The 16,634-nt window shown below is 35.2% G+C and overlaps 1 long non-coding RNA gene across 1 annotated transcript in view; it reads right to left on the bottom strand.

Annotated features, from left to right (window-relative positions):
• Positions 1-16,634, bottom strand: part of LOC134739584 (uncharacterized) — a 103,146-nt gene that overhangs the window by 85,224 nt on the left and 1,288 nt on the right. The window contains exon 2 of the long non-coding RNA XR_010126381.1: positions 13,099-13,244. This is a non-coding gene — a long non-coding RNA (uncharacterized LOC134739584). The remainder of the gene's footprint in view (positions 1-13,098; positions 13,245-16,634) is intronic.

The following is a 16,634-nucleotide window of genomic DNA, read 5'->3' as shown; positions in this document are numbered from 1 at the left end:
AAATTAATGCTCGAAAAGACACCAATGCATCTTGAATGAATTCTGACCTTGGGTAAGCTTTTGAGACCTGATTCTGAAAAATCAAAAGAAAGATATATACTTGTATAAATCTTTGAAAAGTGCCTAGAGAAAAGACCTTTCTTATACTTCAAAGTGACAGAGGTGATAAAGACAAAGGATAATGTTGATTTAACTCCTCAACACAGATCCTAGATATTTGAGAAACTGGTTACAGCAAAAAAATAGGGTTAAATATAACATATGTGCAAGATTGATAACTATTAACATTATACCTGAATGGTTATTGCAAGACGTTCTGCTTGTAACATTTTCTCTGGAATCTCCAACCTTGACTAGCTGGGAAGTCAATCAGTGGGACCACTAAAGGCCATGTGGATGTGTTCCATTGTTTCAAAAGTAAAAGATGGCAATATTGAACATTGTTAAATGGTAATGACCATTTAAGGCTTTCTTTATTACATACAAAATATTTTTCTTTCTTGTATCTTGATAAGAATTATTACTGTTGGCCTAACAGTAACCATCACAGATTAAAGCCAAGTGTTACTAATTATCTTATTATATAGTAAGAGAAACCAGGTATAAAAAGACTATCTAGGCTGAGTGTGGTGGCTTATGCCTGTCATCCCAGCACTTTGGGAGGCCGAGGCGGGCAGATCACCTGAGGTCAGGAGTTTGAGACCAGCCTGGCCAACATGGTAAAACCCCGTCTTTACTAAAAATACAAAAATTAGCCGGGTGTGGTGGCATGTGCCTGTAATCCCAGCTACTAGGGAGGCTGAGGCAGGAGAATCACTTGAACCCAGGAGGTGGGGGTTGCAGTGAGCCGAGATCATACCATTGCACTCTGGCCTGGGCAACAAGAGTGAAGCTCCGTCTCGAAAAAAAATATATATATATTGCAACATTTTGGGAATCTGACATTCCCAAAGTTTTATAGTAGGTTTAGAGGAAAAAAAAAATTAACGAAAGCCACATTCTGCCAATATCTAAGCTAATCTGTGTTCGGAACTAGTAGATGCTCTTTAATTCAGACTATCTACAACCTATTTAGTAAGTTGTTGCCAAAATTTTGTGCTGCTTAAAATAGTTTACAAAGACCTATGAAATGGCTTTGGCACACATTTTTTCTATAAATTATTAAGCACCTACCATGTGCCAGGCATTGTCCTAAGTATTATACCATATACAATGAATGACACAGAAAAAAAAATCAGTACATGTACTGTTGAAGGTTTATCTTAGTGTGGGAGAAGAACAAATAAAGCAACCAATAAATAAAATAATCCTAAATTGTTTTTAGTATTATGAAAGGAACTGAGACTCAATTGGGGCAATAATACTTTCTTCTTAGGAGGCATCATGGGTTGTCAAACGACTTAAAAGACTAATGGCATTTACTGTCAGAGCCAAGGATGTTAAAAATGTTGCAATATGGAGAAAGGGAAGGTGGCAGAGAGATAAGTCCCAGAAAACAAATATCTGTCCAATCCAAAGTGATGATAGTGCCCCACTGAGAAATCATATGCTTGGTTGAATTATCTAATACAGTAAATTCCCCAGTTAAAGATTCCTGCTATGAGAGGATTATTGTACTGGAAAATATAAAGGAAATAGAAGAAAACAAAAAATAGATTTTTCCCCCTAATAAGCCTGGAAATTAGGCTCAAACTACAAGCAAAATTATACAAATATGCAGTAGCTGGAAAAGCAGACAGGGCAACAAATGCAGAATGATGTAACATTAATAAAGCATTTGCTGGTATAGAACTTAATAGCTTGAGGATATTTTGAGAAAAGGAAAAAACTAAGCCAAATTGTAAGAGGGTATGAATTGGCAATATATGAGGAGAAAGGGGTTTTCTAACCAAAGAAAGAGACACGTAAAAACAGACATAAAGTCAAATCCTATGTAATTAACCTACCATAAGTGTGGTGGTCATCTGTGAACAATTCTTAGTTGTACATTCCCTAATTTTGTATGTAAATTTTCCAATCTATCAAGGTGAACTATGTTTCTAAAAGCACCTGATTTTATTTCTGTTCTTCTTACTATTCCATTTTTCCTTGTTTTTTAAAAGTTCTCTAGATACTCTTGATTCTGCTTGTTTAAGACCATAAGTAGACTTTATTAACTTTCATATAAATGGTCCCCAGGAAGGATTATACACATATCCTCTGCAATAAATTTAATTTACAAATGACCACAGGAGGCAAATTCATTTACAGTCATTACAATTCTTGGGCAGTCTAAGAAACAAATATCAAGTTTTTTTTTTTCTTTCCATCATCCAGCAGTAAAACTTCTTAAAAAAAATCACTGATTCTGGAAGAGCAATATTCAGACACAACAAAAACACATTTTTGTAAAATGTTACAAATATCTCTCCCTTTCTTTTATGGTAAAAGTCTCAGAGCTTTTACATTAAGTCCTTCCTGTGGTTACCCAATGAAAACCTCTACTGGATAGGCTATTGCCACATTTCTATTCACAAAATGGAACATGAAGCACTATCCAAAAGAATGGGGTTTGGAAGTGCCCCATGAAGTAGTCAATCAATGGTTTATGGAAAGAGAATTCAAAGGTATTTAAATTGTATGTAACACAGATGCTTTAAGCCATTAAGATTGCTTAGCAAGCCACACACATACAAAAAGATATGTTTGTTACAAACCAGTTTAGAAGTTGATCTGAAAATAACGACACTATACTAAGATTCTTATGTCAACATTTATTTAAGTTTTATGAGGAACTAATCCAAAACATTTGTGCTTATACACTTAAGGACGGTCAGGTTCTCTAGGATTTGCAGGGATTTGTTGTATCTTTTACTTATTTTTGAGGATTTTTTTTTTTTTGAGGCAAAGCTTGTATCTAGAGCAACAGAAAAGTGAATGAACTTTAAAGAATATATTCAATATTTTCTCAGAGCTGAGCACTGATATGAAAAATTAGAAAACCTAAGGAAGTGGAGGCAAGATGGGCTTCTAAAATATAGCCATTCAGTAACTGGCTTGCTGCCAACTCGAAACCTGGAAAGACATCTTGAAACCTTTAAATACCATAATTTTCAGCTGTAAGGAATTCTCTCTATGTTATCAATGTACTAAAAAAAAAAGGTATTCTTTTATAGATTTCCAGATCCAAGGTTAAAATGCATTTTAGGAGATGTTTATTTGAAAGTATTTTCTGCTTTCCTAAAGAGTCCATTTCAAGTAAGATGAGGTCAAATGGAGTTCAGATGAGTTTGTACCAGTGAATGTATGAATGAAGCAAACCCAAAATTTCTACCTCGATGTGACAAAACATGGTTACACAAGAAGTATTTTTCATAAATAGTTTATAAATTTTATTTTAATCATTACTGTTTAAATATCCCAATTATCACTAACCAAATTACAAAACAATTGAGTTTCAAAATGCTTTTAAAGAATTTTAACTAAACATATTTTCTATAGCTACATGGATTTTTTGGTCATATCAGAAAAAAATATGTCATAAAGATGGAAACCTTCATGAATATATTTATTCTTCTGGAACATTTTATTTAACTTAAAGTGATGACAACATAGAGTCTTGTTTAGCTAGGGATTAATGAAATCAAAATTTCCTTACTTTTTAAAAAATCCTGAATAACTCCTAGCCCGTTCCCTTCATCGTGGCTTCACCGATAAAATAATAATAATTGCAGCTCTAGTTCACACTTGTATCATAGCTGGCAGCTAGTAACAGATTCCAGGAAAAATCTCAGGCCCAAATGGCTGGAAGATAAACAGGTATTAGGGCAAATAATGAACATGATAGAGGGCTGAATAGATAGTAAGGGTTCAAATGTTGGAACAGGACACCTAAAACCAGTTGAGTGGTACACAGAGAAGCTGTACATCAATACCAACCAGACGAGCATTAGTTTGAAACCTGGGATGACCAGAGACAAAGACTCAAACCAAAGAGGACACCAGGAGCCTCAACACCAAGGACAGTTAGCAGCATGGAGTCCAAGGAACTGTCTAGCAACCAGGAAAGCCACTCCCCACACATCCTGTGTTACAAGCTGGCAAATCCCATCGGTAAAATCTTCAAAATATATTCAGAATCTGGTCACTATTTATCATATGCACCCTAGTTCAAACCTCTACCATATCTTGCCTGGATTTTTAACCTAATCTTTTAGAAGGTAATCTCAGCACAGAAGCTAGAAGTAGTCTTTTAAAATTCAAGTCTGATCCACTTCTCAAATCTTTTTATGTAGCCAACAGACATACGAAAAAATGCTCATCATCACTAGTCACCAGAGAAATGCAAATCAAAATCACAATGAGATACCATCTCACGCCACTTAGAATGGCAATCATTAAAAAATCAGGAAACAACAGATGCTGGAAAGGATGTGGAGAAATAGGAATGCTCTTACACTGTTGGTCGGAGTGTAAATTAGTTCAACCATTGTGGAAGACACTGTGGTGATTCCTCAAGGATCTAGAACTAGAAATACCATTTGACCCAGCAATCCCATTACTGGGTATATACCCAAAGGATTATAAATTATGCTACTATAGCGACACATGCACACATATGTTTATTGCAGCACTATTCACAATAGCAAAGACTTGAAACCAACCCAAATGTCTGTCAATGATAGACTGGATTAAGAAAATGTGGCACATGTACACCATGGAATACTATGCAGCCATTAAAAAGGATGGGTTCATGTCCTTTGCAGGCACATGGATGAAGCTGGAAACCATCATTCTCAGCAAACTATCACAAGGACAGAAAACCAAACACCGCATGTTCTCACTCATAAGTGGGAGTTGAACAAAGAGAACACATAGACACAGAGCAGGGAATATCACACACTGGGGCCTGTCGGGAGGTGGGGGGCTGGGGGATAGCATTAGGAGAAATACCTAATGTAAATGATTAGTTGATGGGTGCGGCAAACCAACATGGCATATGTATACTTACGTAACAAACCTGCACGTTGTGCACATGTACCCTAGAACTTAAAGTACAATTAAAAAAAAAATCAAGTCTGATCAAGTCCTCTGCTTAAAACTCTGCATTGGATTCCCATCTCACTCAGAATAAAATCTAAAATCATTACAACTAATAAGGTCCTATGGGGTTGCTCCCCATTCCATTGGCTCTCTGAACCCATCTGCTTCTGCATTATCCCTGATTCCTCTAGGCACTGGCCTCCCACATGTTTCTAGCACGTCCGCAGGTTGTATGCTTGCTCTTGCTGTTACTTCTACTTGGAGTATTTATTTTCCCAGATAACCTCTTGACTAATCCTCTTATCTCTTCCATGTCTTCACTTAGAACTTACCTTCTCAACAAGGCCTTCCCTTATCTATCATCTTATTTAATACTGAGAATGTATTCTCTTCTCCCACACTGACTCCTAATTCCCGTTGCTGCTTCTAATTTTTCTTCTGTCCATAACACTTAGCTTTCCATAGGCATTAGTATGGTCCTATTTATCAGGTTTATTGTTCATTTTGTATCTCTCCTTGATAGAATGCAAGCACAATGAGGGAAGGAATGTTTCTCTTTTCATTAACTGATCTATCCGAAGTTCCTAGAACAGTGTCTAGCCCATAGAAAAGATCGATAATTATTATTTGTTCCATGAATGAAGGCATCCACAAACATTAGTTTTGTTTTGCACCAAAAATTGTTTTAAGGTCATTTATTAGCTTAATTTTTTAACATTTTGTAATTATCATTAAAAACTCCCTTTTTTTTTTTCAATTTAGGATGATACTCAAGCTCCTATATACAAAAGTATTCTTCTCAAGAGAATTTCCCAGCTTCTGAATCTACTCCTCCCTGGGCTTGTATTACCGAGTCATACTTATTGCCTCTTTGAAAATTCTTATTAAACATTTCATACACTTTAATGCACATAAACTTATTTGATTCACTAAAAAGGAATTACTGTTACCAAAAGACTTTTTAGTTTCTTGGTTTAAATTTAAATATATCTATTATACACACACATATATATATATGCACACACACATATATATGCTGATATAAACCATTTAAATATATATATATGCCCATATAAACCATTTAAATATATATAATATAGGTTAAAATATATATATATATACTTAGGTTAAAATATATATATTTAGGTTTATATATTATTTAAAATATATATATATATTTAGGCTAATATATATATATATTTAGGTTTAAACCAAGAAACTGAAAAGTCTTTTGGTAATAGTAATTTCTCTTTATTGAATCAAATAAGTTTATGTGCATAGAAGTATATTACAAAGCCATAAATTGCTAAACAAATGTTAATTATATGTATATATGTTATATACACACACACACACACACACACAGAGTCAGTATTTGAATTATATTTTAGAGATCATAAACATATAAGATTTACTATTCATCCATTCATGGTTACTTAGAAAATGTGACATGTTTCCAGTTGTCTACACTTCACATATGTTTCTATTTATATTATTTTGTAAAATATTTGTAAGGTTAAATCACCAGGGTAAATAATAATATAACTGTAAGCAGTTTAATTTTCCTTGCTCAACTGAAAATAAGTAATGTTCAGTCTTAGCACTAGGAGACTACTGTTTCTAAATTCTAATTCTACTTACTTTACACTTTTGATTAAACAACATGTACATGTGGTTACGCATATTCCTAAGTCACTTAAACATCTCATCACAAATGCTCACCCAATTAAATTTCCATTTCAAAAAACACACACTGGGTAAGAGCTATAACCGACAATCAATGTAGACCATAAAGGAAATATGAATTACCAAATAAACCTTTGATGAAAAGTACATTCCTCCCCCTCTAGAAAAATATAAGCCCTTAAACAACTGCTAAGAAATCATATGGGCAATAGCAGGAGTTGACGAAGTTACAACTATAAAGCTACATTATGCACTCTTGTCTATCTTTGGTCAAATCTCTCTTTTAGATAGCTGGCTACCCTCAGCCATCTCCCCTCAATAGAATTAGTAAGCTAAGACTGTTGCAGACAACCATGAAAGACATCCCTATTAATATACAGTTTTTTCATTTGTGCAAGTTAACGCATATAAAAGACTCATGGTGGAAATCATAAACAATTTAATATATTTTCTAAAGTCTATTGTGCTCTGAAGACTACGTTTTTATTAAATAAAATGCCTGAAAAAGAAAACACATGGGGCTGAAAAACATTTAAGCAAACTTCATATCTTACTAGTCAAAGAAATACAAATCAAGACAGGATTCCATTTTCCATCACTTAAGTGATAATAACTAAAGCTGATCAGACAGTCAAACTTTAGGATGCTAGTAGAAATCTAAATTGGTATAATCTTTCTAATGCGCTGATTTGCAATATATTATCAAGGCCTTCATAAATACATGTATTTTTCCAATACGGGAGACCAATCCTGAAGAAATACTCTGAAACATTATATATACATATATAAAATATATATGTTTACTAAAACACATATAAAATATATATGTTTACTAAAACACATATAAATATATATGTTTACTAAAACACATATAAAATATATATGTTTACTAAAACACATATAAAATATATATGTTTACTAAAACACATATATATGTTTACTAAAACACATATATATGTTTACTAAAACACATATATATGTTTACTAAAACACATATAAAATATATATGTTTACTAAAACATATATAAATATATATGTTTACTAAAACGGATATAAAGTATATATGTTTACTAAAACGGATATAAAGTATATATGTTTACTAAAACGGATATAAAGTATATATGTTTACTAAAACGGATATAAAGTATATATGTTTACTAAAACGGATATAAAGTATATATGTTTACTAAAACGGATATAAAGTATATATGTTTACTAAAACGGATATAAAGTATATATGTTTACTAAAACGGATATAAAGTATATATGTTTACTAAAACGGATATAAAATATATGTTTACTAAAACGGATATAAAATATATATGTTTGTTTATTAAAACGTATATATGTTTATTAAAACGTATATAAAATATATAATGTATATAATGTATATTTATATATTATATATAATGTATACATTATATATAATACATATTAAAACATTAATTGGAATGGAAAAAATGATCAGCAAACTATTGTCCAGTAACAGGAGATTACCTAAGTATATTAAGACAATTAGAATGTTGTCTGGCTGTTTAGCTCAATGTTTACAGAGTTTTAAATAACTCGAGACAAGATAGGACTTCTGAGAAAGACAACAAACGAAGTGACTTATAACACCCTCTAACAGAAATTCACAATCCAAACCAAGGGAACCATGGGAAAAGAAAAACAACTTCATCACAAGAGAAATGAAGAAATTATGTCAACTACATACTTTAAAGTTTGAGTATTTTTTCTATATCTAGCACAAGTTTAACCCAGTTGACATTCTCAGTACATTAATGTAGTATTACAGAAAATATGTAAAGGAAAATGTATCAAATCTTATTTATGTGTCCCAATTTAGAGAAAAGATTACATTACAGGTAAATAATCACAGAAACCACAAACATATTAGGAAAGGAAGGCAAGGACTCTTAGTGCCTTGGATTTCTCAGACACATCTTCTGAATAGTTGTTTTGGCTATACCTACATGAAAGAAACTCAACCCTAATTTGAAAATGTGCTTTGTGGAGGCCAGGAAAAAGAAGGAAGAGGCGTGAAACATTCCACTTAGATCTACTGACACATTTGATACAACAATATCAAAAGCAGGTTCAAAAAGAAAAGCACCTGTGCCTCACCATTCTAAGGCAGGAGGGTGGTGGTCTTCTCCCTAACTGGAGTTTGCCATGAGAAACTCATCTCAAAGAGGGGAAGAAACCACACATCCCTAACAAGGAAATCACTGTCTCCTTATTAAGCCACTGCTTAGTAAAATTCCTTAAACTTAATTGAGTTTGCTTACACCAGTTGTTTCAATGATTCAAAAGAATCAATTTTACAGAAAGAAAGATCCCTGGGGTTACCTATCTGATCCTCACAGTTGAGGCAGATGGATGACCATATGCTCAATGTAAACCTATGCCATCAGCCCTCTAGACTGGGTTCTGATGGGAGATATCTGAAGGGCATCACAAGCAGGGCCAGGTCCATGATTTATGGAGCTGAGTGCAAAATGAAAATGTGGGGACATGTTCAAAAAGCAGAAAAAGGTGCCTTTTAAGGTACTAAAATAGAAAATATTTTTCTGGTTTCTCTCTCAAACTGTATCATTTTTTTTCATTTATTATACAATATCATTCTTGCTTGGGTATGAGAATGGTATCTAAATGAGTTCAGACCCTCACAATCACCCTGGGGGACCTAGTGACATGACGCTTCACACACAATCCATTTACTGCTGAAGCTGAATTTCTCCATCTGTCAGTCACCCAGCCAACACATGGTGCCCAGCCCATGATGGAGAAGTAAACCTCTGCTTCCCACAGGCTGCCATTCCTAACATGGTGCTGCTAGCTTGGGCAGATTTGGGCACTTCCTTGCCCCATGCCCAGAGGCTACATAACACACATCACCTGAGCCTTAACTAACTTTGACCTTCCTCATGTCTATGTCCAAGCACCCACTAAAGGGGAAAGGAGGCAATGGTTACAGAGCAGGATAGAAGATAAAGTGAGGGAGGAGAGAAACAAGTGCACAAAATGGCCAAGAGCAGAAGTCCAAGACTTGAAGGCAAGATTATGTGTGATCTCAGGTTTCATGTATTCTTCACTGTCTTATTTGATGCCACTTAACAAAATATAGATCCAAAGATAAAATTGCTAAAAATTTTAAGTGGCAACTGCAGAGCATTAAACCCTAAACTTCTGAGTAGGAGGCTATGTACTGCTGCACTGGTCTCAAGGCCATGTAGTCAGCTCTACCCATAGACACAGTTCAGGAAGTCAATGAGAAGCACATACATGATTTGGGGGAGAAATAACAAGCCCAAAAAGGCTTTCCTTGATGACAAATCAGACACAGAAGAATAAAATAAAATAAAAAAGGACCTATTAAAAAGTCCAAAGTTAATTACTGTTAATATATTGCAGTATATCCTAGTCTCATTTCTAAGCATTAGCACACACATATGTACTTATTTATACATATCTAGATTTTTCCTTGAATGGATCATTATAAGCACAAGTGATTAAAATATGAGAGTTTCTCATATTTTCTCAATTATGTTGAAATCTAGATGTCATCTATTTAGTAGGAATGCCCAGGGAGGTAACAGACAGAATTGAAGGGAAGAAATAATCAAGCAAACAATTAAATAAAATGTGCAATAACTGAGACTTCCTGTTGACAACGTCTTTGAGAACCATCAAAAATAAATGTCATATATGTCTAGACAAATTTTTAAATGATTAACTTGTAAAACATCAAGAGATGAAAAAGTAATTTTCCAGTTATTATGATAACTGCTCACAAAGCAGTAAATAGAGATAATAGCTGAAGTTGTATTCCCTTTAATGCCAGTTGCACAGAGATGGAGAATTCAATTTATTATAAGGCATGTTTATTTTGTTTCATATATTTGCACTTTTTAATGTCACAACTAAACTAGAGCAAGTTTAATATTTGAATTGCTTAAATATTTGGCTTTATTTTTTTCATTGGAGGATCAGAAAAAGAATGGAACTTGTTTCATACGGAATGCAAGAAGCTATCAATTACCTAAAGCATATATAGGGATCTACAAAAAAATAAAAGAATGTATTATTTTTAATTTATCTGAAAATTAAGAAAATACAGCTAGCTGAAAAGCTTACCAGAAAAAAAAAAGTTAAATTGGAGAAAACCGTATAATTCTAAGTCAACATAGGGTATAGAATGATCAACAAGGCTATTAAAGTTATCTAGCCAACCAATCTCCTTTAAGAATGAATTAGCAATTGAGACACAGCTGGAAGCCATAGGACCAACGCGGCTTAGGTAAAAAGGAACAGATGGATCTGTGTAGTGTGAAGTTTCTAAAGACAGAAGAGCTCATTTTATGATCATTGTTGACCACAATGCAAGACACATGAGTGTGGAGAAATGAGCTAGCATCATTAGACAAAAAGCAAGCTGTTCCTGACCATGAATGAAGAACACTGCCTGAAAAACTTACGTTTTATTTCACAAATATTGCCCAAAATAATACCTTTAAATAGAGAGGACAATGATATTCTTCAAAGAAGTCTTATAATAGTCTTTTGTCTAATGCTTTACTCCCAGTAAGTGAACATCTTATTGAGCACCGAGTGCCCTTTAAGAGTTCACAAAATAAATATTTTAAGTCTCTTAATATCTTGTTTCAGTTGCTACATAAGAATTATTAACCCACACTTAATCTCAGAGTTGGAGAGGACCATCAAGGTTATCTATTTAACCCTCAAGTTGATGTATGAATTTCCTCAGCACAATCCAGCGAAGTTGTCAGCCAGCTTCCCAGCTTCTGCGTGGGAAATACTACTACTACTATCTACTCATTTAGGAGAGTACTCTCAAGACAGCCTTTTCCATTTTTCACATTTCAAACCAATAGAAATAAACGGATTTTTTAAATGTGCTCAAATTAAATTTTCTATAATTGTCACTTTTTTGTCCTAATCCTATCCTCTGAAGCGGTCCAAGGTTAAGCCTTAGGCCTCTCCTGCATAGGAACCATTCAAATAAATGAAAGTTTGCAGCAAGTCGCTTCTCTAGACTAATCAACCCTGTTTCCTCAACTGTTCTCAAGAGGGAAGACACCATGTTTCCTGCCTATCCTGCACTGTTCTGTGTGCCCACCCCAGTTTGCCTCATCCCTCTTAAAGAAAACATAATTTTTCTATTTATTTATGTATTTATTTTTCATTATTTAGTTATTTTTTAGACGGAGTCTTGCTCTGTCACCCAGCTGGAGTGCAACAGCACGATCTCAGCTCACTGCAACCTTCGCCTCCCAGGTTCAAGTGATTCTCCAGACTCAGCCTCCTGAGTAGCTAGGACTACAAGCGCACGCCACCATCCCTGGCTAATTTTTTTTTTTAATGTTAGCAGAGATGGGGTTTCATCATGATGGCCGGGCTGGTGTTTAACTCCTGACCTCAAGTGATCCACCCGCCTCAGCCTCCCAAAGTGCTGGGATTACAGGTGTGAGCCACTGCACCCGGCTAAGAAAATGCAATTTTCTTGAAATTTTTTTGAGGCAATCAGCTAAGGATGATTGCTTCCCTTGTTCTTGATTACATAAGACAAAATAAAACAATAGTAATAACAAAAAGAGACCATGACGACGTTTCAGTATAAGTAGAATCCCTATCCCTTGGAAGATGATTTTGTATTTCAGATTAAGAGTAGGCAAATTTGCTGGGCACGGTGGCTCACGCCTGTAATCCCAGTACTTTGGGAGGCCGAGGCGGGCGGATCACGAGGTCAGCAGATCGAGACCATCCTGGCTAATACGGTGAAACCCCGTCTCTACTAAAAATAACAAAAAATTAGCCGGTCGTGGTGGCGGGTGCCTGTAGTCCCAGCTACCCGGGAGGCTGAGGCGGGATAATGGCGTGAACCCTGGAGGAGGAGCTTGCAGTGAGCTGAGATCGCGCCACTGCACTCCAGCCTGGGCGACAGAGTGAGACTCCATCTCAAAAAAAAGGAAAAAAAAAAAAAAAAAAAAAAAGAGTAGACAAATCAAGCAATGGCCATTGCATGAACTGGTTTTCAAGAGAGATGCTAGATTTACCTATTCCTCCTTCTTCTTTTCCTCAGTATGTAGCAGGGAATAACTGCAAATGGATTTTAGGAAATTACATAAATCAGCAAAAACTAGCAGTTAAACTTCCATAACAATATGCTTAAAAGTTGGGAATGAAAATCCCAACTGTACATAAAGCGTATTGAACTCTGTAACGTCAGGAAAAAGACCTAGGCACCAGGACATGATGTTCTCAGAGATACCTGGCCAGTGTATTCCTACAAGCAAAAAAAATAATAACAATGTTGATTATGTTCAATTTGGAAATGAAATCAAAAGAAAAAAACCATTTCCTTACCTTTGTATAAAATAATGATGCAGATCCACTAAAGATTATCATGTGTAGCTCTGGTCATCACAGAGCTCAAGCCTATAAGGGCTGTCACAAATGCTCTCCACACATGCTCCATTTTACATGCCTTTAATCATGCTTCCTGTCTTTACCTGTAATCAGAAATATAGCCCCAATACTCAATCCAGAAAGATATTAGCACAATTTTTCAGCAAAACTAAAAGTCAAGGAAGTATTCTTCTCCTCTATTTTCTGGGCATCTTATCTTCTTGCTACTCTGCACATTTATGATATCAACAAATGTGGCAATTGACGACCAGTGGGGCAATGAAAGCAACCAATCTGGGATTTTTCCTACAGCCATCAATCTAGTCAATAACTAGCCTTATGATCCCTCCTTTGTCTACTAGCTCTTGGAGAAGTAATTGTATTCCAAACCTTACTAACCAGTGAATACAAGGTCAGGAGTTATTTTGGATTAATGCCTTTTAGTTCTGCAAAAAACTATATTCTAATCTACAAGTTTTTTTTTGGTAGTTGGAGTCAGGAACTATAGATAAATATGTCAATTAAACATAAACTCAATGTCTGAATGCTCCTTTCTGGAAGTAATATAGGAATAAGGTGACAGACTAGATAGGAATAGATATCTATAGGACATCTATAGAAATAGATGATGATGATGGATAACAATGAGGTAAATGTCACAGTTTGGAAACTTAAGTAAGATAGAATATGGTTGAAATCATCACAATTGAGAACCCATCTCTGGTTATCCATAAAATATATTGGCTATAATATGTATCCTTAGAGAATAATTAACTTGTTGTTTAAATGACAGGTATTTGGGATTGTTACATTACCTCTCTGAAAATGAACTCATATAGTTTAGAAAGAAGGTATTTTATCAAATTCCAAGATTTGGTTTGTGCTCCTTATCACTCATGCTACAAATGCAGACACCACATATTAAAAAGACATAAGGCCGGGCATGGTGGCTCACGCCTGTAATCCCAGCACTTTGGGAGGCTGAGGCAGGCGGATCATGAGGTCAAGAGATGGAGACTATCCTGGCCAACGTGGTGAAATCCCATCTCTACTAAAAATACAAATATTACCTGGGCATGGTTGCACATGCCTGTAGTCCCAGCTACCGGGGTAGCTGAGGCAGGAGAATTGCTTGATCCTGGGAGACGGAGGTTGCAGTGAGCCAAGATCACACCACTGCACTCCTGCCTGGCAACAGAGTGAGACTCTGTCTCAACAAATAATAATAATAATAATAAAGACATAATAGGACAGCAAAATATCTTCAATATTGCCTAAGGAGAATAAGAATATAGGAACATCATGACACAAGGAAAAGCAAGGATTGAATCAGAAGGTAAATACGTGTTGAAAGTCATAGCATGTTTGATCATAAAAAGAACTTCACTTCTCTTTCCTTTTTAACAATGAAATCTAGGAAGGAAGAATCAAAATCTTCAAAATGTCAAGTGTATTGATGGATAGCATGTACATTTTTGCCAATCCCAATATTCTGGAACTAGATGTGGGGGCAGGGGAAAAAATGGGAGCCTTTGAAATTTAAAAATGGAAAGTTTAAGTCAATTTTAAATGTGTGATTGTTTGACACAGAGTAATTAAAGACTAAAATATATAAGTACACTAAATAAATGAGAACAAAGAAGATGTTCTGTTTTTTTTCACTGATGTTTTCCAGCACATAGAACAGTACCTGGATTACATTAGGCTCAATAAATATTTATAAAATTAATAATAAAATAACAACTGACTAAACAAGAAATGACATAGCCTTGCTGAATACAAAAAGGAAATTTGGATGTGGTTCAGCAGCTGACAGTCTACATAGTATTACATAGATCCCTGGAAGGGGAGAACATTGAAATGTTAATCATTTTCTACCTTGAAAATCACACAAGGATTCACCCAGTAGAGAACATCACACAGTTCTTCCACTGGGTTGCAAGCATTTGATTTTGACTATCTGTCGCACAATGAGGGGTAATCACTGGCAAAATTATGACAACGGGTAATTTATACCTTCTAGCTATATGTTGGAATATAGACTATACCTCCACTCACTCTTGTTATGTTCCCAACTTCAAAGACAAGATTCCTTATCAGAAAAGGCATTGAATATACAGTAGAAGAATCTAAATTAAAATTCCAGCTCTGCCATTTGCTATGTGATCTTGGGCAAATTTACCTCTCTTGAGCTGTTAACTGCTCTGAATTTCAGTTTTCTCTTTTGCAAAATGGATTGTGAGATTTAAAAGAGTTTGTGCATGAATGTGAAAGCACCTAGTTTGGTCTGACTGCCTGTCTGCTCACCTTCCTCTAGGTCTCTCTGTCCTCCCTTCCTTCTTTCATTCACCCAAGTATATCATTCTATGCTTCCCTCTTTCCCTATGTCTCATATCTTGTGATGCTCCTTGTCACCCCAGACTCCACCATTCAGCCTGTCTTTTCTTCTCATTACCCGGTATTTGCTATATAATAATTTAATGTATGGGTTAGTAAAAGAGGATTATGAATTAATTGGCATTAAAGTGTTTATTGTTAACAGCACAGCATGAGGATACTATAGCCTTTAAAATGCAAATCTATTCATGTCATTGCCAGTTGAAAGTTTTTCAATAGTTCTCCCTCTCCCTTAAGATAAAGAGACTTCTTTACAAAGCTTATCAGACCTTGTGATCCTTGGTCCCTGCTTGTCTCTTCAGTCTCATCTAAAATGCATGACCCCTTGACTTTATGATTCTGCAATATTGGATTCCTTTGAGTTCATTTGTTAATATCTACTTATGTTTCAGGTTTCACTATGGATGTTTCTTCCCTGCGAAGCCTTCCTTGACCCCTTAAAGAGATGAGATCACTCTGCTATCCATTCCTATAGCATCCCATGTGTTCTCTTTTGTTTTGCTTCTAGTTTTTGTTGACATTGTGTAATATGACTTTCTAAGAATAAGGACTGAGTAACTTAATCCAAAATAACGTCTTTATATTCCCATAATCTTTAGGGAATTATCAGCAGGCTGCAGTTAAAATATGTTGGAAAAGTTGGTAGGCAGCCTGACAGTAGGGCATTCTTCACCCTACCTGAAAGTCTTTTCCATGGCACTGAATTATGGCACTATCCAACCTAGCTGAATAGATTAAAATACCCACTTGAGTTAGGTGCAAAGGCAAGATGCATTATCTCCAGCATTAAACAGGAAATTTTATACAACAAGTGTATTTTGAACAAACACAACATACTTATACCTTGTTATCTCTCCATTGAAAGTATTTTTTTTAAGTATTCTGGGGCCCATCCTCCTAAATGTGCCTGTAGCACATCAACAGAAGAGAAAATGACACCCTAGATGCCTACATGTTTTGAAAAAACCACTAGGCCAGCAGTGGCACAACATTGGGAGAACAGGACATCATGAAGCCAACAGAATTGGCCAAATGAATACTCTAAGACCTGGTTCATGCAAGAGTATTAGGTCAGGGAGATCAAGCCTATGTAATAA

This window comes from Pongo pygmaeus, chromosome 4 (genome assembly GCF_028885625.2).
Source record: "Pongo pygmaeus isolate AG05252 chromosome 4, NHGRI_mPonPyg2-v2.0_pri, whole genome shotgun sequence".
Lineage (NCBI taxonomy): Eukaryota > Metazoa > Chordata > Mammalia > Primates > Hominidae > Pongo > Pongo pygmaeus.
This window is presented reverse-complemented; position numbering and strand designations above follow the sequence as displayed.